We start from the raw sequence: 23,895 nt of genomic DNA on the forward strand, positions 1-23,895 counted from the left end.
CATATTAAAAGCAAGGAACCAACAGAGATGGCCTTCTAGATTTTGAGGGGAAACAAAACCTGTCATACACATTGCTGTTTTTGAAGGGAAATAAAACTCATACACACTCCTAAATATGCAGGGTCTGAGAAGGTATCCACGTATTCTTCCTGATAATATATTAATTGAACAATGATCCAGATGTCTCAGATAAACTGTAAATCTTACTACAAAAATGATGAATGGTGAGCACTCACACTTACTAAATGATTTTTTTATTCAGTAATTTTTAAGTGAATGCTTAGTGCGTTAATGTATTGGTTTATTTCAATTCCAATAGTGACGACTTCATGTCAATTTGGGGAAATCTAAAAAGGTGATAAAAGAGCTTCGTTAGAGGAAGAGGAGAGAAAATGCAATGGAGACGACTCTGCAAGAGGTTGTCACAGTAGGTTCCAGCAACACTACAAATGTGTACTTTCTGAAGGTAAGAGGTATAATCAAAACTGAAATATCCATGTCCTTTTTGAACAAGCAGGACTTTCAGATTGGGTTTAGTTTATAGAAACAAGGAATGTGACCTTCTGTGAAGTACCATGGAGACATAGAATGTGAAGCAACTCAGACATTAAGACTTGAATTATGAAAATCAACCATCTGGGACACTAATAAAGCACCTTTCTATGGGCTTCTGTGGTGGCCCAGCAGTAAAGAATCCACCTGCTGTGCTAGAGATGCGGGTTTGGTCCCTGGATCAGAAGATCCCCTGGAGAAGGAAACGGCCACCCGTTCCAGTATTCTCGCGTGGGAAATCCCATGGACTGAGGAGCCTGGTGGGCTGCAGTCCATGAGACTGCAAAAGAGTCAGACATGACTTGGTGCCTAAAGCAAAAGCAACTTCTCAAAGGGATCTTTTGCAAAGAGCTGGTCCTTGTTGATTTAACAATGAACTTTTAAGAAGACACTAGCAGAGCTTGGATGCAATATCACCGTAATTATGAAAGAAAAAAGAAAAAAGTAGCAGAACTTTCCAACAGATGAAGGCTACTTACCAGAAAAATGTGGCTACTTAGTTTGTGAAAGATGTGAGCAATAATTACCCAATTATTTTCAGTAATGAAGTAATTGCCTTTTTGAGGGGAGAACTCAGAGTAGAAAGGCAGAAATTTAGGGAAGAAAAGGAAACTCCATAAAATAAAATATGGTCTGCCAAAACTCCCCAAAAAAGAAACCACATGAAAGATTAATACAAAATATATATTTAAAAATATAGGAAAGCAAAGGAAAATGGGAATTGTGTATAAAATACAGTAAGTTATAAGAAGAATTTTTAAAGGTAGGTCCTGCATGCCAAGTTGCTTCAGTCCCGTCCGACTTTTGCGACCCTAAGGACAGCAGCCGTTCAGTCTCTCTGTCCATGGGATTCTCCAGGCAAGAATCCTGGAGCTGGTTGTCATGCCTTCCTCCAGGGGGTCGTCCCAACCCAGGGACCGAACCCAGGTCTCCTGCATTGCAGGCAGATTGTTTACCATCTGAACTGCCAAGGAAGCCCATGAATACTGGAGTTGGTACCTGTCCCTTCTCCAGGGGATCTTCCCGAACCAGGAATGGAACCGGGGTCTCCCGAGTGGCAGGCAGATCATTTACCTGCTGAGCTACCAGGGAAGCCTTTAGAGGATGTTTTAAAATTGAATTATTATGTAAGATTTCTATATGCAAGAAACAGAACTTGCTGAATAGTGTGGATCTGACATTCCCTTCAAAAGACAGCTCCCAAGTTGAAGAGAACTGGAACTTCTGAAAATAAAGCCATCAATTAAAAATTTAAAAATAAATAAAATATTTCACAGCTATTGCCATGTAGATCTACAGTGACATTACCAGTCCCTATTCTGAAAAATGGAATGAAGCCACTTATGTTCTTTTACTTTCACTTTTTATTTTTTTAATGGAATACTTTCACACTATGTACCATCACTAAAAAAAACTCCACCACTATGATAGGTGATAGAGTGGTATTACACAGTTGTTTTAACTAAAATTTTAAAATCATATGGTAAAAGAATCCTTACTAAAACTTGCATTTCTGTATCTGAAAATTGGCTGTTCACGAACATTTCTTATCTTACTGTTGATTGTTTATTGTTTTTGATATTGGTTCAGAAGAGCCCTTTACATGTTAAGTGAATCAATACATTTTGCTGGTTTTATGTATTATGATACGTCTTCCTCAGATTGTCATTTTTCATTGCTGTGCTTTCCCACTTCTGCAGGCAAGCATTTTAAATCTTAAGGAAACTAAAACCATTTTGTGCTTGATTAGAAAGACTCTCTTTCTCTATAATTTTATTTTCATTTTGCATAAATTCCCCTATACTTAAACTCATATATAGCGTATCATTTATTAGTTTTTTAGTCTATTCCTAGTCGTTGGTTATTGCTTGTTGTTTTTTATTTATATATTTATTTAAATTCTAAGCAGTGTTGATAGAACATCCATAACTTTTACATGCATTATTTTAGTCATGTCTGTTTCCTCATGGCTATTTATTTTGTCTTATAATTACAGGTTCAAATAGCATTCTTGTATTTAATACCTTACATGTGTAACCCTGCCACACAACCCTCAAAGAACATTGTTAGAATTTACATGCCCACACGCAGTATACAAGAGATGTCACTTCTTGACATCATTACCAACACTGAGCGTTGTTGGCCTTAAATTTAGTTTTCAATAGTAAAGTTTTGTGTTCACACTTAGAACAAATATGAATGACCTTATCTGTACTCAGTCCTTTGTATCTTTCTTTCTAGATTTCTTTTTGGCTACTTCTTACTGCAGGTGTAGTTCATTTCTTGTGCCATTCAGATGGAGAACTGATGCAGGGAGAAAGTTACCCTCTGGGTAAATGGTAGACAAAATACACAAAGAGAAATTCAAGTTGTTTCTGCTCTAAATAAGCGGTAACTTGTTTCCAGAAACTTATTTAGATGTTTCTTTTCTTCAGTCTAACAGTCTCATTTTTGTGTGTGTCTTATGATAAAAACATCATCTCAATTATATTTTGTGTACTCCCACAGACCATTTAAAGTTCCAGTGTATTCTGTTCTCACTTGTCTGGGGAAGAGATAGACTATGTCTGTGAGGCTGAATGAGACTCAGACTTCATACCATTTTCTTGCATTCCCTGTCATCATAAGTGGCAGAGCAGGGCAATCCATCCTTTTTCCACTGAAGTCCTTCCCTCACACGTGGCACAGAGCTCCAGGCAGGCAGGCTGGAGACGCGCCTGCCCTCCAAAGACTGCGGTTGTAAAACTGTTCCTGCAAGATCAGACCCTTGCTAATTACAATACTAACATCTATTAACTTTTTCATTCATCGCAAATTTTCATTCATTTCTTAAGGCTAATACTAATTGCAACTTTAAGAAAATAATAATGCTAAATAGGGCAAGCAATCTGGGAACCCAAATGGTATATTCCCCTCCTGATACACATTCTCTCATTAGACACATTCACAGAGGAGGGAAAAATCCCTCCGAAGAGCTGGCACTGCAAATTATTATTTTTATAAATTATGTTTGTTCTAAGGTTATTGAATATACAATTTTTTTAACTTATAAAGTGAGAGTTTGGGGATAATCGACTTGGTAAGCTGTCTCAATGGAGAGTTTAAAATGAGGGAAAACATATTAAAGAGGAAATAATAAGAGGAGTAAAGTACTAGATCTTGAAACATAATCTAGGATAAACCAAAGGGACCCTTAATAAACACGATCTTTGTTAAGTTTGCTCTGGATATAACTAGCAAAGATCACAGGAATATTTTGCTAGTGAAGAAAAAACTTCTTCCCTAAAATGATTCCCATGCCTGGTCTGTTTTTGACCTTCTAGCGACAATTATCTTATCAAAATGGTAGCTAAAATAAAGTAAAATTACTTTCATTGGATGAAGAGAAGAATGCACTCATTTTCTTATTTATCAGTTTGGTAATAATTCATTGGCAAGTCAATCCGTATAATTAGTCATTTCCTAGTTAAGAAAATCAGAGCACTCCTTTGCTTGTGTTTATTCCTGGGACTTCTGGGTACAGGATAAGTTTCCATTCATCAAAATTGCATTTTAGGGCTTCTACTTCCTAAACTATGTTTACCATCACTGTCAGAAGCCAAAGCAGCACTCGCATTTTATTACAGAATGAGCTAAGATTAAAGGGAGTAAATAGAGTGGAATGAGTTGATAAACTCTAGTTTGTATTCAGGTAAATGTCAGCTAACTTGAGATGATAAGTATGCTTACTGTTAGCAGAATGCCTAGCACGCTGCAGTCCAGAAGCTTGCAAATAGTAGGACATGTGGAGTTGGACACAACTTACCAACTGAGCAACTGTTCTTTGACCAAATACAATAACATACGCAGTTGCGTGTATGGCGACCATATATGGGACTTGGTCTTTTCTGGTTCATCAGCTGCATTCAGATGCTGAAGATGAAATTTGGGAGCTGGGATAATCCACAGTTGTCATATAATAGAGGTAATCCCCTTAGGACTTATTCTCATCCACAATGACATTAATTCTTAAGACTTGACTCAAGGAGTTTCTTTCTGTTCAACAAACATTCAGTCATTTTCAGAATCAGCTGGGGAAGAGACAGGTATGGGCTCAGTGTGATGACCACTCAAAGGTTTGGTTCCATCACATGACAGGTTTTGAAGAGCTTCTGCCCCAAATTTTAAGGTTCCTCTTATTGGTAATCAGTAATATGTTTCAACAGAGAGGAGAGGGAAATAGAAACTAAAGGTACTTTTTATTATAAATACTGGCCTTGCAAGAATTGCAAACACAGTTGAGTCGCTGTTTTTATTACACAATAAAACAGAGGTCACTCTCAAGCTTAGTCATAAGAACAGCTTCTGAAATATGAGTACATACAGCAAAACCGGTGAAGGCAAACACTATTCAGTGTCCCAACACTAGGAGCATGCGGTGTGAGAGTGAATTAAAGGGAAACAGAGCTCAGATCAATAAATATGTCAGTTACAACATGTGTGTTCTTTTGCAATTAATCCACAGTCTAGCTTGTCAATGTTACTTTCCCCACTGTTTCTCAGTTTGATTGTAGGTCCCTAAAGTTTGTGTCTGACCTGATTTTTGTATTTTATGCAATGTTACTGCCTTTAACTTTACTACTTCTAGCTTTTGATCCTAACTAAAACACATAGTGTTACAAGAGCAGTGAGACTGTTACAAGAGTAGGTTGCCATTTCCTCCTCCAGGGGTTCATCACAACTCGGGTATCGAATCTTCATCTCCTGTGGCTCCAGCATTGCTGATGGATTCTTGACTGATTAGTCACAAGAGAGGCCCCAAAGTGTGAACCATGTTTGTATTAAAATATAGATACTCTAAATATTCAATAAGAAATTAAAAAAAAAAAACCCTAATAGGTGGAACTGACAAAAACAAAGCAAAACAATAACCTTCCATAAGACACTGGACAAAGAACTTCACTACTGATTTCTTTCAGATATTTAAGAACCAAAGGTTTTATCTATTTATACTTTTTGAGAGGTAATTTTATAAATTAAAACTTCTCCATGTGTCTTCAAAGCTATACTGATATAAACAGCATAGCTCAAAAACACTATGGTGCAAAATTACATATAATAAACAGAAAAAATCAAATGAAATATTAACAAGTATGGAGGAATCCCACTAAACTAAAAGATAAGAAAATCCTATTATCATAGCTATTATTATATAATGTTTTCTGAAGTTTCTAACCAATAAAATTATTTATGAAAACAAAAAACTGCATAAATATTAAGAATAAAGAGTAACACTTTGTATTGATCAGTAATTTGATTTCCCTACCCAGGAAAACAAAGTTAATCTGAAAAGCAGTTGTTCAGTAAAATGCCTAGGGACTAAAGAAATAATCTGAATTCATCAGTGTATTAATATTGAGGTACCATTGCTTCAGCATCATCTAGTTGGGTTTTGTTAAAAAATAAAAGCAAGGGTGATTTAATATTAAGAAGTTTATTTCATAGTTTTTTCAATATATTATTATCACCAATGGGAAAAAACAGTTCATGTAAAATTTTGGACTAGGAAATTTTTAACAGACCTTATTTTTTAGAGATATTTTAGGTTCACAGCAAAGATGAAAGTACGGAGTTTCCCATATCCTTCCTGCCCACAAAAATTTGTAGCCTCTCCCACGATCATCGTCTCCTACCAGAGTGGTACATTTGTTACAACTGATGAACATACACTGACCATGATTATCATCCAGAGTACATAGTTTACATCGGAATTCACTCCCCGTGTTGTACATTCCAGGTTTGGACAAATATATAATGAGATGTCTCCATCATTATATTGGGTTGGCTAAAAATTTGCTTAAGATTTTCCATAATATCTTGTGGAAACACCCAAATGTACTTTTTGGCCAACTTGATAGTATTACACGAGGAAGTTTCACTGCCCTAAAAATACTCTGTTCTTCTACTCATCCCTTTTTCCCATAACTCCTGGCAATTTCTACCCTAAAATTTTTATCATAGTAAAAATAATTTTGCCTTTTCTAGAATGTCATATAGTTGGAATCATACAGTATGTAGTTTTTACATTGGGTTCTTTCATTTACTGATACTCTCATTTAAATTCCCTTCAGAGGGAGTGATGTCAGCAAGACGATGAAATAGAAGGAAGCCCCTCACTCATATCCTCTCCCAACAACAGTAATTTGGTAGCCATTCTCAGAAGAAATGTACCTCTGTGGGAACTTGGTTTCTGGATAGGAGACTGTGAAATTAAGAGGAGTCCAAAACCAAGGAAGGCTGTTTGAACAGAGCCCAACTGTGTGGTCCCAGCTACAGACCAAGAAAGAGCTCCATCCTCCTGCGGACTAAGCGACACCATCTGACCTTGGCCTTGCCCGTGCAATGGACCATGGAGTGTTTCAGTGATCTGGCTCCAGCCCCACTCAGCTGTGATCTGGAAGCCCCTTGAGTCAAGCTCGCCACACTCAGTCTCACTTTCCATTCTGAAATGGCGCCTGTCACTGGGCTCCAGTCCCTCGGCCACAGTCCAGAAACAGTCTTGCCAGCCAGGAGACCATAGGGAGACACGCCTATCTGGGCCTCTGAAAGGAAGCCAACAGGCCTCCATCTGACAGCAGATCTTAGAGCGGTGTTGTGACTCAGCTCCACCAACTCCCAGCTGTGGTCCATGAGCAGGTCTGCCCACTCAAAGCCCACCGGGAGAAACAGCCATCAGTGTCCTTGGAAGTAAGCCTGCCAAACTCGGTCTGACCGAACCCTGAGACGGTACTTTAATTTGGCTCCAGTCTGTCCCAGCTGTGGTCAGAGAGCCACCCCACCCACCTGGTGACCGATGGAGGACCTTCATGTCTGTGCCTCGAGAGCCAGGCCTGCAGACTTTGGCCTGGGCTACTGGTCCTGAAGCAGCCACAGGACTTGTTCAGGGCCAGTTCCGCCTGCCCGGGGACCCACCCAGTGACCTGGCAGCAGCCACACAGTCTATGGGGATTCCTGGGCAGTGCAGCGGTAAAGAGCTTGCCTGCCAATGCAGAAGACTCGAGAGATGCAGCTCTGAGATTCAGGTTTGATCCCTGGGTTGGGAAGATCCCTTGGAGGAGGAAATGGCAATCCATTCAAGTATTCTTGCCTAGAAAATTCACTAGACAGAGGAGCTTGGTGAGCTACAGTCCATGGGGTTGCAAAGAGTTGGACATGACTGACCACACACACACACACACACACACACACACCATATATACACCTGATAACAGCCTCACTCTGTGGACCCAACTGCAGACCCTGGAACTGATTCTTGTCCAAAGATCCTCTGAACAAAGTCCGGGAGGCAGTCTGATATGCCCAGGGACCAGACAGGATCCACATATGCCTGAACTTCTGGTAATAGGCCCACCAACAGCAGACCCCAGTGTGAACTACATGACTTCTGATTCCGAACAATAAAACCTGTTCTCTATGTCTTGGCATTCTCTCAGGGAAAAAAATGACAAGGAGGTAGTTTTTGATTCAATAAAAGTGACAATTGTGAACTGTTAAAACCAGCTAAAGCAACAGCAACAAGAACCTAGTGCATTTATACCACTTGTAACACCGGAAGTGCTCAAGTGAAATGTGTCCCGGTGCTGGCTGATTTTAGGCCTTCCAGTGTGGCTGAATCTAGTTGCATTCATAAAGGACAGGATGGAGGAAATAAAGCAAGACATAGAATCACTGAAAATGACACCAACTGATCCCCAACTTCCCATATAGGAACGGTGGTAGTTGTGGTGGTAGATGTAGTGAGGTCCTACATCAGTATGCTAACTGCTCATCTTCATATCTTTCTAATTTTCTAAGAATGCAGTCATGTTTGACAGAGCTGATGCGCTGTCGTGGAAAACACTAGAGAGATGTTCATGCCCTCAGTGATCACGGGCAAAAACCATTTAATTTCTTATAATGTACTTAGTAGTCTCTATAGCAGTGAAAATATTACCTTCCCCAACAAATTCCAGTTGGATTACATCAAAAATGAAGACTTTGCTCTGTCACAACCTTTGAAGAGAAAAGAAAGGCAAGTTACAGAGTGTGGGAAGATATTTGCAAACCACACGTATAACAACAAAAAATTAGTATCTAGAATGCACGAAGAATTCTCAAAACTCAATAATAAAAATAAAAGCAATCCATTTAAAACTGGGAAAAATACCGTTGGTAGTTTGATAGGGATTGCATTGAATCTATAGATTGCTTTGGGTAGTATAGCCATTTTGACAATATTGATTCTTCCAAGCCATGAACATGGTATATTTCTCCATCTGTTTGTGTCCTCTTTGATTTCTTTCATCAGTGTTTTATAGTTTTCTATGTATAGGTCTTTTGTTTCTTTAGGTAGATATATTCCTAAGTATTTTATTCTTTTTGTTGCAATGGTGAATGGTATTGTTTCCTTAATTTCTCTTTCTGTTTTCTCATTGTTAGTGTATAGGAATGCAAGAGATTTCTGTGTGTTAATTTTGTATCCTGCAACTTTACTGTATTCATTGATTAGCTCTAGTAATTTTCTGGTAGAGTCTTTAGGGTTTTCTATGTAGAGGATCATGTCATCTGCAAACAGCGAGAGTTTCACTTCTTCTTTTCCTATCTGGATTCCTTTTACTTCTTTTTCTGCCCTGATTGCTGTGGCCAACACTTCCAAAACTATGTTGAATAGTAGTGGTGAGAGTGGGCACCCTTGTCTTGTTCCTGATTTCAGGGGAAATGCTTTCAATTTTTCACCATTGAGGGTGATGCTTGCTGTGGGTTTGTCACAATTTGTATGGAAATACAAAAAACCTCGAATAGCCAGAGTAATCCTGAGAAAGAAGAATGGAACTGGAGGAATCAACCTGCCTGACTTCAGACTCTACTACAAAGCCACAGTCATCAAGACAGTATGGTACTGGCACAAAGACAGAAATATAGATCAATGGAACAGAATAGAAAGCCCAGAGGTAAATCCACGAACCTATGGTCACCTTATCTTCGACAAAGGAGGCAAGGATATACAATGGAAAAAAGACAACCTCTTTAACAAGTGGTGCTGGGAAATCTGGTCAACCACCTGTAAAAGAATGAAACTAGAACACTTTCTAACACCATACACAAAAATAAACTCAAAATGGATTAAAGATCTAAATGTAAGACCAGAAACTATAAAACTCCTAGAGGAGAACATAGGCAAAACACTCTCCGACATAAATCACAGCAGGATCCTCTATGACCCACATCCCAGAATTTTAGAAATAAAAGCAAAAATAAACAAATGGGACATAATGAAACTTAAAAGCTTTTGCACAACAAAGGAAACTATAAGCAAGGTGAAAAGACAGCCCTCAGATTGGGAGAAAATAATAGCAAACGAAGCAACAGACAAAGGATTAATCTCAAAAATATACAAGCAACTCCTCCAGCTCAACTCCAGAAAAATAAATGACCCAATCAAAAAATGGGCCAAAGAACTAAACAGACATTTCTCCAAGGAAGACATACAGATGGCTAACAAACACATGAAAAGATGCTCAACATCACTCATTATCAGAGAAATGCAAATCAAAACCACAATGAGGTACCATTACACGCCAGTCAGGATGACTGCTATCCAAAAGTCTACAAGCAATAAATGCTGGAGAGGGTGTGGAGAAAAGGGAACCCTCTTACACTGTTGGTGGGAATGCAAATTAGTACAGCCACTATGGAAAACAGTGTGGAGATTTCTTAAAAAGCTGGAAATAGAACTTCCATATGACCCAGCAATCCCACTTCTGGGCATACACACCAAGGAAACCAGATCTGAAAGAGACACGTGCACCCCAATGTTCATCGCAGCACTGTTTATAATAGCCAGGACATGGAAGCAACCCAGATGCCCATCAGCAGACGAATGGATGAGGAAGCTGTGGTACATATACACCATGGAATATTACTCAGCCATTAAAAAGAATTCATTTGAATCAGTTCTAATGAGATGGATGAAACTGGAGCCCATTATACAGAGTGAAGTAAGCCAGAAAGATAAAGACCATTACAGTATACTAACACATATATATGGGATTTAGAAAGATGGTAACGGTAACCCTATATGCAAAACAGAAAAAGAGACTCAGATGTATAGAACAGACTTGTCGACTCTGGGAGAAGGCGAGGGTGGGATGTTTCAAGAGAACAGCATCAAAACATGTATATTATCTAGGGTGAAACAGATCACCAGCCCAGGTTGGGTGCATGAGACAAGTGCTCGGGCCTGGTGCACTGGGAAGACCCAGAGGGATCGGGTGGAGAGGGAGGTGGGAGGGGGGACCAGGATGGGGAATACATGTAAATCCATGGCTAATCCATTTCAGTGTATGACAAAAACTACTTCAATGATGTAAAGTAATTAGCCTCCAACTAATAAAAATAAATGGAAAAAAAAGAAAAGAAAAAAAAACTGGGAAAAATATATAACAAAGCTAGTGGAGGTGATGAAATTCCTGTCGAGCTATTTAAAATCCTAAAAGGTGATGCTGTTAAAGTGCTGCACTCAATAATGGAGCAAATTTAAAAACAGCAGTGGCCACAGGACTGGAAAAGGTCAGTTTTCATTGCAATCCCAAAGAAAGGAAATGCCAGAGAATGTTCCAAATATCATACAATTGTGCTCATTTCACATGCTGGCAAGGCAATGCTCAAAATTCTTCAAGCTAGGCTTCAACACTACATGAACCAAGAACTTCCAGATCTACAAGATAGATTTAGAAAAGGCAGAGGAACCAGAGAACAAATTGCCAACATCATTGGATCATAGAGAAAGCAAGGAAATTCCAAAAGAAAAACATCTACTTCTGCTTCATTGACTACACTGAAGTCTTTGTGTGGATCACAACAAACTGTGAAAACATTAACTTAAAAAAAAAAAAACTGATTTAGCTTTCTTGTATCAAACAAAATAGTTTTTAAGACAAGAAATATTAGTAGCACTAGAGATACATTTTACAGGACAAAATTTCATTTTATATTTTAATGTGCTGAGAAATTATAACTGTCCCAAATATGTATGCGACAATGTAGTCTCAAAATATAAAAACAAAATCTGAGAGATTCAACAGGATAAATTGGTAAATTCATAATCACTAGTAATCATTAAATAATAATGATCTTAACATACCAGTCTCAGTATGTGATAGAGCTGCTAGTGAAAAATATTGTAAATTATATCCACACCTAAAACCACGCAACAACATACAAAAAAGGATATGGAACTGAAAGTTACCTAGAGAGAAATTAGTTCTTTCTACAAATTTCTTGAAATGTTCTCAGAAGTATGTATTAATTTCCTCTAATGGTCTGAATATGATTTTCTATTCTTTCTGTTTAACTCTCCCAGAATTTCAACTTTTATAATATGAATAATACTGGAAACAAACACTAATTCACTGAGTCTTCTTCCCTATGATTATTCGCATCCTCCTGATGTTTGTTTGCATCAAGTCTTTGTCCAATTTGGCAATATGCCCACTGAGTCAGCACCATGTCTGATTCTGTAATTGGAGGGCTGTGCACACCATTGTCGCTACCTAGGCAATGTTGTGATACAGTCAGAGTGATAAGCTGGGTAGTGTCTCCACATCTGTTAAACAGATGCAAGAGAATTCTGTGGGTGTCCTCTTGATACCTTTTAGCTTTAATCTACTATTGGGTGATCACCTACTCAACTGAACATATAAAAAACCTTTTTTTTTTTTCCTAATCTACAAATCTGATAGGAAGCTGAATTTGTAAAGAACACTGACGTTTCCAAAAAAATGAAAAATGGCTAAGATGGAGAAATTATGCAAGGAGGAAGTTCTGAACAGATATGGAAACCAGACCTTCTTCTCCCAAAACAAAGATGATGTTATTTCCATTATTACAAGAATTGCTTTCTTTGTCTTCTTAACTGTTGTGTTCTTCATGCCTTCAATATTGCCTGAAGTATAATAAGGGTCTGTTGTGGATTCAGTTGTATCCCTGAAAGAGTATGTTGAGATCCTAAACTCTGGTACTTGTGAATATAACTTTAGAAATCAGGTATTAGCAGATGTAATTAAATTGAGATGACTTTTTTTATAAGCTGTAATCCAACAAAATAAGAAAACACATAGACACATGAGGAGAGAACCATGTTATAACGAGACAGAAATTGGAGTGATGCAGCCTCAAGCCACGGAATGTCAATGATGGCTGCATTGGAAGTTGACGCCTGTGCTCGGTGGCTAAGTCCTGTCCAGCTTTCTGCAACCCCATGGACTGTAGCCCGCTAGCCCTGCTAGGCTCCTCTGTCCATGGGATTGCCCAGGCAAGAATACTGGAGTGGGTTGCAGTTTCCTTCTCCAGGGTTATTCCTAACCCAGGGAGCAGATCCACGTCTCCTTCATCGGCAGACAGATCCTTTACCAGTGAGCCACACGGAAAGACATACCTTTGGAAGGTAAGAATAGACAAAAGATAATTCTATCCAGAGTTTCCGAGAAAACTTGGTCTTATCGAAAACTTTATTTTGGACTTCTAGCCTCCAGAACTGTGAGAGAATAGATTTCTATCTTTGTAAGCCTTCCAGTTTGTTGTTCTTTGATATGGCAGTCGTAGGAAACTGATTGGAGAAAGAAGTGGCCACACACTCCAGCATCCCTGCCTGGGAAGTCCCAGGGACAGAGCGGCCTGGTGGGCTGCAGTCCCTGGGGTCACAGAGTCAGACACGACTCAGCGACCAGACGAGGAATCTAATACATGGGAGTGTTCTCAGTCACGCCTGTCCACCTTCCTTGCAGCCCCATGGACGGCAGCCCACCAGGCTCCTCTGTCCATGGGATTTCCAGGGTAAGAATACTGGATGTGCTGCCATTTCCTTCTCCAGGGAAACTAATACCATATTTAGTAAATAACTTTAATAAAACATAGATAAATGGCATTTTCATATTAAAAATGTATCATAAATATTCTGATCAATAGTTACAGGACAAATTTACTTTGGAGGAAATAAAAGGATCTACGAAAAGAATCCTATCTCATTTTCATCTGTGTTTTGCATAATTTTCTCATTTTCCAGTTTTGTTTCCATAACTAATCTCAAGTTATTTGTGCACAGCTTCATAGATGAATTAGCTTAATGGATATATACTTTGTGGGAGAAACATAAAAAGCTGAAAACACAATAAAATAGTTCTGAGCCATTTTGTGTATCAAGTTAAAGACAATATCACAAAGCTTTCTTAAGGGCTGTTGGTTGCCAGGCACTATGAGTGGGCGCTTTCACACAATAACATCTTGTTAGATTTTCACAGTTTTTGAGGTTCAGAAACTATAAAGCCTTTCCTCAAACACTGAAATAAGAGCAGTGTCTAGAGTCAAAATCGGGTTTTCTCAGCTCTAATTCAGCCCTTTTATTTTATTTCAAAATACAATCTGATTGGTTAATTAATTCAATTATACATTAACATTTCATTAAATAAATATTGATCATAACTTAGGGCTTCCCTGGTGGATCAGCTTTAAGGAATCTGCCTGCAAGGAAGGAGTCAAAGTGGGTTTAAATGAAAAAATTGCAAGCACTTTTGAAAAGTCTCCTCAAGTCCTTTCTGAAAACAGATTTTTGAGCTGTTTGTGAAACTTTTAAACAATTTTTTGAGGAACATCGTCCCATTGCTCCTGTTCCCCAACTCTTGGTGACCATCATTCTGCTCTCTGTTTCTAGAGTTCATCTTTTCTAGAGTCCACACACAAGAAATTTGTTTTTCATTGACTTATTTTCTGTAGCATAAACCCACCGGGTCTATGCAAATGGTAGGATTTCCTCGTGAGTGATAATACCCGTTGTGCATACTTGTATGCACCACATTTTCTTCACCCATCCACCTTTTGATGGGCACTTAGGTTGTTTGCAATCCCATGGACTGTTTAGTCCATGGGACTTTCCATATCTTAGCTATCATGAACAATGCTGAAGTGAACATGGGAGTATAGGTGCCTCTCTGATATCTTGTTTTCATTTTTTTTTTCTTTTTTTGGCCATTACCTAGAAGTAGGATTGTTGTATCATGTGGTAATTTTAACTTTTTGAGGAAATGACCTGGTTTTCCAATTGGCTTTACCAATTTACATTCCTATCAACAATGCAGCAGGGGTCCTTTTCTCCACATTGTCATCAATACTTGTTCTCTCTTTTAGATGATAGCCTTTCTAACAGTTAATGTCGTTTTGATTTGCATGCCCTGATGATTAATGATGTGGGGCATCTTTTCAAGTATCTGTTGGCCATTTCTATGTCTTCTTTGGAAAACTGTCTAATCAGTTCCTCTATTCAAAATTATTGTTCATTTTTTATATTGAATTATGTCAGTTCTCTCTGTATTTTGGATATTAACCACTTATCAGGTACAAAATTTGAAAATGCTTTCTCCATTCTGTAGGCTGCATTTTCACTTTGCTGATTTTTCTTTTGCTGAGCAGATGAATTTCAGCTTGATGCTGCCCTACTTATTTATTTTTGCTTTTATTCTTTTTATGCTGTTGGTGTCATAGCCAAAAAAATAATGGTCGAGGCCCACGTAAGGAAGACTTTCCCCTGCTTTTCCTAGGAGTTTTCCTGTTTCAGGTCTTAAATTAATTTAATTATTCAATTCATTTCGTGTCCTCTTTTGGGGTATATGGCAACCACTGGATCACCAGGGAAGCCCCATTTTGTGTCCATTTCTGTGAGTGGCCTAAGACAGGGGGTCCAGTTTTGTCCTTCTGCATGAACTTGTCCAGGTTCTCCATTTATTGAAGAAATGATCTTGTCCCAATGTTACATTCTTGCCTCTAATGTCACCATTGTGTGTGTGCTCAGTCATGTCCATCTCTTCGTGACTCACAGAATGTAGCCCACCAGGGCCCATGAAATTTTCCAGGCAAGTCTACTGGAGTGGGTTTCCCTTTCCTACTCCAGGGCATCTTCCCAACCAGGGATCGAACATGCGTCTCTTGCTTCTTCCCCATATCCCGCATAGGCAGGTGGGTTCCTTACCACTGCGCCACCTGGGAAGCCCACCATTAGTTGACCATATATAAGAGGGCTTCTTTCTGGGTTCTCAAATTTGCCATGTTTACTGGAGGTCGTATGCTTTTATTTCACTTTTCTTTTGTAAATATACTGTAGGTTATAACTTTATGATTACCATGGGACTTACATAAAACATCTTACAGATATGTCTCTGCTATGCTAATAACTTAACTTCAATTGCCTACAAAAATTTTACCCTTTCATAACCTCTTTCATATTTTTGATATCACAATTTACATCTGTGTCTTATGTATCTGTAATAAATTATTGTATTTATAAATATTTTTCATACTTTTGCCATTTACCTGTTTATTAAAATGCCATATTAATACTGCCATATAACAGTGCCACGTTATACTGCCATATTACACTATGAGAGCATTCTGAATCTGATAATATACTTACATTTACCAGTGTGCTGTGTATTTTTATACATTTTTGTGGTACTAATTAGCATTCTTTTGTTATTGTTCAGTTGCTAAGTCTTGCCCAACTCTTTGTGACCCCATGAACTGCAGCACACCAGGCTTTCCTGTCCTTTACTATCTCCTGGAGTTTGCTCAAACTCATGTCCATTGTGTGATGCCATCAAACTATCTCATCTTCTGTCACCCACTTCTCTTGCCCTCAATCTTTCCCAGCATTAGGGTCTTTTCCAATGAGACAGCTCTTCACATCAGGTGGCCAAAGTATTGGAGCTTCAGCTTCAGTATTAGCCCTTCCAATGAATATTCTAGGTTGAGTTTCTTTAGGATTAACTGTTTGGATCTCCTTGCTGTCCAAGGAAACCTCAAGAGTCTTCTCCAGCACCACAATTCAAAAACATTAATTCTTCGGTGCTCAGTCTTCTTTATGGTTCAATTCTCACATCTCTACGTGACTACTGGAAAAACCGTAGCTTTGAGTAGACAGACCTTTGTCGGTAAAGAGATGTCTCCACTTTTAATACACTGTCTAGGTTTGTCATAGCTTTTCTTCCAAGGAGCAAGCATCTTTTAATTTTGAGGCTGCAGTCACCGTCCTTAGTGATTTTGGAGCCCAACAAAATGCTTGAAGAACTTCTTTCAGCACTTCTCGTAAGGTAAATCTAGTGGTGATGAACTCAGCAGGATTTTTTTTTTTTTAACAAAGTCCTTATCTTGCCTTCATTTTTGAAGGACATCTTTTCAGGGTTAACTATTCTTGGCTGCTGGTTTCTTTCAGTACTTTGAATTTATCCCATTCTTTCCTGTCCTGCAAGGTCTCTGCTAAGAAATATTCTGATAGCCTTAAGGGGTGTTCCTTTGTATGCGATCAATTTTTTTTTCTCTCTTGTTTTAAAACTTTGAAACTTTTGGAAAAAACCTTTTTTTCCTTTGATTTAAGTAGTTTTACTATAATGTGTCTTGGGGAAACTTGGGAAATGGAAAATGAAATTTGGGATGACCTCTTAGTCTTGAAGTTGGATGGAGACTGAGGTCTCCAATGTTGCAATTTTAGTGACATCACTCTGATGACTTCAAATAAATCTTCAGGGAAAAACAGTTTTTGAGGCAATGTGTTGGTTTAAAGTTGAAACAGATGTGGCTCCAAGCTTCAGCAAGAATTTGGTAGAAACTATAAGCTAAATAGACAAATAGCTGTAATGTAATGTAGACATTGGGGCTTCCTAGGTGGCTTAGCGGTAAAGAATCTGACTTCCTAGCGGGAGATGTGGGTTTGGTCCCTGGATCAGGAAGATCTCCTGAAGAAGGGAATGCCTACCCAATCCAGTATTCTTGCCTGGGAAATCCCATGGGCTGAGGAGCCTAGCAGCCTACAGTCCACGGGGTCATGAAGAGTCGGACACGACGGAGCGACTAAAGACCAACTATGTAGACGTTGCAGTGATACTAGTACACTCTTGTGGAAATCCTGGAGGTGGTAATAATTTGTCTGTAGTAACAACTTAATCCACTCTAGGCACTGAGTAATCACTGAATACTCACTGCCAGTTTATGTGTCAGGGACTAACATTGTCCCCATTGCACAGATGAGGCAACTGGCTCTTAGAGAAGCAATTTGTCCAAGGTAACATTTCTAAGTAAGGTAGAGCTTGGATTTAAACCCAAACCTGTCTGACTTTAGAATCATGGTTTTAACCATATCTTTACTGTCCTTTTTGTGAGACACCTTCTCTGATTTGCCTGGTTTTATGATATGATATCACATACACTGATATTTTAATAGATGTGTATAAGTTGAAACTTGTAGTCTTATAGGTAATACTTAAATATTCCATATTTTCCTTCTTATTCTAAGTGTGTAGTGGGTGCAATGAATCTTTCTTTCTCCTGATAGATCTCAATATATTTGGAAAGCTGTCCTATTCCATTTCAAATGCAATAAATACAGAATTTCCCCATAAGTTTATGCTCATGTTTTTATTATCTCTAACATTAATTCAGTCCCCAAATCCCCTATTGACCAAACATCCCTTGGGCTCGTATTTTCTATAGTCTGCTTGAGCATCCAAAAAATACCACTGGTGCCAAGTAAAGCAGGTCTTTACAGACAACACTGGTGAGAGTATCCTATTCGTAGTAACCGGAAAGTTTCCTAGCATTTCCCCCTCCATTACTCTATTTCTGGCTCAGATTTTCTACATTTCCCCCAAATTCACCACTGAACCCGTTATTACAAAGCGACGTGCCTATGACTTGAGTCATTACCTGGTGTGATGGATACTGAAGAGCAGGTATCACAAGGAGTCATCCCGGGTCTTCATCCCCACTGGGCTGACAGAGACACAGAAGGTAGTGCCAGAAGGGAGAGATAGCTTTGCAGGGCCCCTCCTACTTTTCAGGTTTAATTTATCATCAGTTTGATCATGAATGACTAGAGAGACTGAGACTTAATTCCCTCACACTGTGTCTCTAGAATGTAAAGAAATGGATAGAGTGATAAGACATTTAGTTTAGGAATGGGCAAAAGTTTTGAGGTGGGAGAACTGAGAGAAGAGAACAAAAGAGTTTTCTTTTCTGTTTTCTTGGAGAACGGGGGTTCCATGAAATAAAATATTTGCAAATTTATTCAGGACATTTTAGAAAGAATTATACAGCACATATCTGGTGGTTATTGTCTTATACATTTTTGTAAAGCTGAATATTATCCACTTCTGTTTAAGTAAAAACTACCTAGAACAATGCTTTATATACAAAAGAAGCTTAAGAAATTTTTATGGAGAAAATAAGTAAATAATGAGAAAAGGGAATTAATAATTAATATGGGATGTTTTTCTTTCGCCATTATACGTCAGTTTATAAAATATGCATCTCTTTTGGAATTTCTCATTGTGACCTGTTTTGTGTTTCATGTAAAACAAAGGTCACTGAGGCCATATTATATTTCTAGAGTATTTCAAATGTTGTCATAAGAAAACAAGCAATTTTAAATAGTTCAAAATTTTAAAGAAAAAAAAAGCCATTTCCTTTATAAAACAAACAAATCTGTTAAAACTGAGTACAACCAGAAGGCTTTCAGGCTTATCCTAACTTCTTATTATATCAAAAGATTGAAAACTGTCAGATGTCTTGTTATGTAAAGCTAATCCACGCTGTATGAATAAAAGCTAAAACATACGGGGGAGAGCATTGCACTCTTAGTACCAGAGATCATGCATGAAAGCAAACGAGCATTAATCAGGGATTAATTTGCAATGGAATGCTATAAAACTTAGTAAATGTCTCCAAAACACATGAGTAAATCTTAATTATTTTTTCCTAACCAAAAATTAATTTACATTTTAACTGGTGAAATTGGGCTTATCTACCATGCCACTCATTTTGAGAAAGGTGTAGTGATATTTTCAGTATGTAATTATGAGCTTTAGAATATCTGACAATGCCATAAAATGTAAAACACACATATATAAACAGAAAAAAACAGCTATTTTCAGGGCTTGAGGTGGTTACTTTTAAAACCACCCATTGCTGAAGACAGATGTGGGATTTATAATACTGAGTCTTTAAATCCCTTAATATTTCTCAACTTCCCAAAGATTCTTAAAAAATTTAAATAGAGATCATTAAAATTCTCTAGAAAGCTACCATTACATTTTTGTAGGCATTTCTGTGGTACTAAAAATACACTTTTAGGAAGAATTAATACTAACATACAGATATTTAAAACTTCCCAATTCCTAATATAACTAGGCTAAAAAAGTCATTTTCTTACTGACACAATAATTTAGACTTAATCCCCTTCAGAGGAAGTAGGTTTTAAATGTAGATATATGAGAGAATGATATCGCTTTTTAAAAATCTCTTGGAGTCTTTTGTTGGCTGAAGATATTTCTAAGTAGAGCAAGTCACTAGATTTTTTTGGAACAATTTTACCATTAAATTATAGAAAGAAACGGAAGGATGCCTAAAGAGTTTCAGGAAACATGACCCTTAGAACAAAGGTCGAGTTGGGCTCAGTAGATAGAGCCTTTTGGGCAGCACACAGCACGATGGGATTACTGATACGGGCACCGCAGCAGAGAGATGTGTGTGAGAGCTAATGGAAGAAGGCCAGTCCACGTGGGTAGGGAGGATACAGCAGATAGAGTGACTCCAAACCAGAAGACTTCAGTCTCTACTACCCTGATTGCTTTCAGAGATCTCATCTTGGGTCTTCCTAGGTGATGTTAGTGGGAAAGAACCCACCTGCCAATTTAGGAAACTTGGGTTCTATCCGTGGTTCAGGAAGATCCCCTAGAGGAGGGCATGGCAACCCACCCCAGTATTCTTGCCTGGAGAATTCCATGAACAGAGCAGCCTGGTGGGCTATGGTCTATAGGGTCACAGAGAGCCGGACAGGACTGAAGCGTCTTAGCATGCACACAAAACCTCATCTTGTTTCCTTATGCTTATAGTCAATGAAGAGACACTGTCATCTGTAGTTTTAATTCATGCAAGGTTCCTTTATACCACCCATAGGAGAAATGTATTATTAATCAGTAAACTTTCTTTAATATTTATTAACATTTTAAAATATCTTGTTTACTTGAAGGAACCGAGATTCCACTTGAGCAGTAAAGTAATAGTAGAAATCTGAGATTTGGACTCTCTTACTCAGAGTTTCATTAACTAGCCCAGCACCATAGCCACAGTTTCAGGTGTATCTGCCATTTTCCCCTTTAGCAAAATCTCTAGCCTAATCTCTAGACCACATAAACTAGAGATTTTACCCAACAGACTGTGTGGACTCCCTCATATCAAAGCCTGATGCCATGCTAATTTCTTTAAAAATAAGAGAAAACAACTATAAATGAAGTTGTTCTTTGTAAATCTAATTCAAGATTCCCTTGTTTAGAGACAAAATAGGGATGTTTATGTTTAATGGAGGTTATAATAGTAACTGTCAGATGTAGACCAACAGAAACTATTGGATAGATTCTATGTGGGAAATAAAGTACTAACACACTGCTTTAGGAATTTGCAAAAGAAAACAGACTGCTACAATACAAAACCAAGAAACAAAGAAACTCCAGCAGGAATAATTAAGTGACTGTGGGTAATAGTGTGAAATATTCTTACTTTTCTATCTAAATTGTATTTGTTCATATGAACTTTTAAGATAAATACATCTATCCATGTGTCTGCAAAGAAACATAAATAGGTCAGCATGATTTGGAGGCTTTTCAAAGCAGAAAATGCAAAATAATTCTTTTTTTTTTTTTCTATCTCCTGTATCTTGAAGTTCTTACCAGACTTAAAGAGAATTGAACTTGAGTAATAGCTCTATTAGAGCTCTTTTCCAGGAGCCAGTTCCTGCGGTCTCTCTGGGTCCAGCTGCTGATGACTCACAGAGGAAGTGGTAGAGATTAGGGTGTACGGGGGAAAAAATCAGAACAGCACAAAAATAAAGCAAATCAACCAACCATTACCTTTTGTGCCAAACAGAACAATGGCTGAACCACTGTGGTTCAGAATGATCCGTCTTATTCCACTCATTTATGCTGTTCCTGTTGGAAGGACCTCCGGGAAACCTGTGAACCGCTCTGAGACACACACCGGATCCACGGCACATCTCAATTAATATCCCCTCCCGACTCAGCTAGGACAATGAAGAGCATCAAGCAGGTTAATCTCCGGCAATAATTCCTTTTGTCAGGTTGAGAGGTTTTCCCCTTGAATTAGGTTTTAAGATCGGATTTTCAAAATTAGTTAGTTATTCGACGTATTGTAAAGTAGAAAGTCCACATTTTATAAACACATGCATACGTCTAGGTAGAACATAATGCAGTCTGTGTTTTTAGTTTGGGCATTGCTGCTGTGGGTAATTTTTACTTGCTCTGAAATAAAATCAGTCTTTTATTAGCAAACAATTGTAACTAAACTCACAGCTGTTAAAATTCTTTTTTCAATTTTCCTTAAAGTGTCAGAAATGCAAATGGGCCCTTTAAATCACCCAGTAGAATTAAATTTGATCAGGAAGATTTTTAAAGACTACTTTGCAGACTCTCAGCTGAGTTGCTGATGCACTGAAACATTTCATGAATTAAAAACATGGCATGTTCTCAAGTGTTTTTGAACATATGTAACATATATGAATACATTTATTTTAAGATGATAAGTATTATTGTCCCATTGTTCTATTTAGCCACAATGAATTGCAGAAACTACTGTGGGGAGCCACTTAACCCCTTATTGCCTGGCTAAAAATAAACAAAACATAAAGTCATGGATCTATCCTGAATACCAGTGGATTACTTATCATTTTTATAATATACAGAATACTAATGAAGGACTGAGTGTTCTTTTTATGATCAGAGCCATTTAAGGAAGTGGTTGAAAAATTATCCTCAAATTATACAAATATTAGAAACTGACTTTAGTGTTTAATGGGTGCTATTTCTCTGATAAAAGTAATCGCAGTTTTCCTACAGCATCTTATGCTTAGGTGGTTTAAAATTAAGTTTGTAGGACATTTTCTAAAAATTAACTTCAAAGCATACTTTCCTGTTTTATCATAACATAGTAGCAGAAATTTTGCTGTCAAGACACTTACTTATAAAATAAAAACTTTTAAACGAGTGAAATGATTTGTAGATAAAACATTCTTATTTATTGACATGAATAAGCTGGAAAGAATATATTTTGTCAATTAAAAATTTGTTGCTCAAATTTTAAAACAATGCTTCATTGATCTGATTAAATTCAGGAGATTATTTTACCAAATCAAAAAATTAATATTAAAAATTTATTGCTGATTATTTAAAATGGCTGATTTATAAATAAATCTGTTTAAGTGATATCATTCAAATGGACCAATATTCTTTATCATATTGCTGACACAATTGGTTGTTGAGTGTGTGTTCTTAAGAGTACCAGTAAGTACACTGTAGAATCAGAAATAACTGACTTATGCATCAGACACAGTATTTACCCACATTCCTTTGAACAGTAAAAAAACCATTTGAGAAATTTTTGAAACTAGAAAACCAGCTCAATCAAAATTTTAAGTCTTATTTGATCAGCAGTGAGGAAACATCCTTACACTAGGACATCATTCACTGAAGTTTAAAAATCAAATAACTAGAGTTTTAATGCCCATCCACTGTCTATGGACTTCCAGTTCCACTTAGTCCAGTGCAAAGCATTGACCTAAGGTCTATGTGAATAGGTTGACCCTGAATACTCCTCATTAAAATTCTCAAAGCAACATTTACAAAAGCATGTTTAATCACCCTAATTCTCTGAATGTACCAAGTGCTTCACATCCTCCTCTGGTCTGGGTCTCAAGAGTTCTCACTAAGCTTCATTAGATGCGTTGTGCCTGCCTGCTCTCTGCATGGACAGAGGAGCCTGGCAAGCTACAGTCCACTGGGTCACAAAGAGTCGGGTACAACTGAGCATATGCGTGCACACACTCTGGTCAGCCAGCGTCTCATTTTGGAAAGAGAAAGAATTACACTGGGCAGTCTGAGACCTTCTGGTGGCCCAGTGATTAGGACTTGGCGCCCTCACCGCTGCGGCCCAAGTTCAATCCCTGGTCTGGGAACGAAGATCCTGCAAACTGCACAGTGCAGTCAAAATGCAAAGAAGGAACCGGAAAACAGCAACCGCCAAAACTGAGCATCAGCCGTGGCCGTCAGGCAACACGCTGGCTGAGAAGGAGACTGAAACGGGGGTCTGCACGGCTGGGTAACACGCGTGAGAAATGCTGCACTAGTGACAGTGTTTTTTCAACAAATGTCCATGGCGCACCCACCACGGGCAAGGCTTGTTCCAGGTATTTACAGTCGTAAAAAGATGTGAGAGTTG

General features: G+C 38.1%; 1 long non-coding RNA gene across 1 annotated transcript in view; it reads left to right on the forward strand.

Moving 5' to 3' along the window:
* Positions 1 to 326: 326 nt before the first annotated feature.
* Positions 327 to 23,895, forward strand: part of LOC139034674 (uncharacterized) — a 30,389-nt gene continuing 6,820 nt past the window's right edge. Inside the window, exon 1 of the long non-coding RNA XR_011487165.1 lies at positions 327 to 466. This is a non-coding gene — a long non-coding RNA (uncharacterized lncRNA). The remainder of the gene's footprint in view (positions 467 to 23,895) is intronic.

This window comes from Odocoileus virginianus, chromosome 4 (assembly GCF_023699985.2).
Source record: "Odocoileus virginianus isolate 20LAN1187 ecotype Illinois chromosome 4, Ovbor_1.2, whole genome shotgun sequence".
NCBI lineage: Eukaryota > Metazoa > Chordata > Mammalia > Artiodactyla > Cervidae > Odocoileus > Odocoileus virginianus.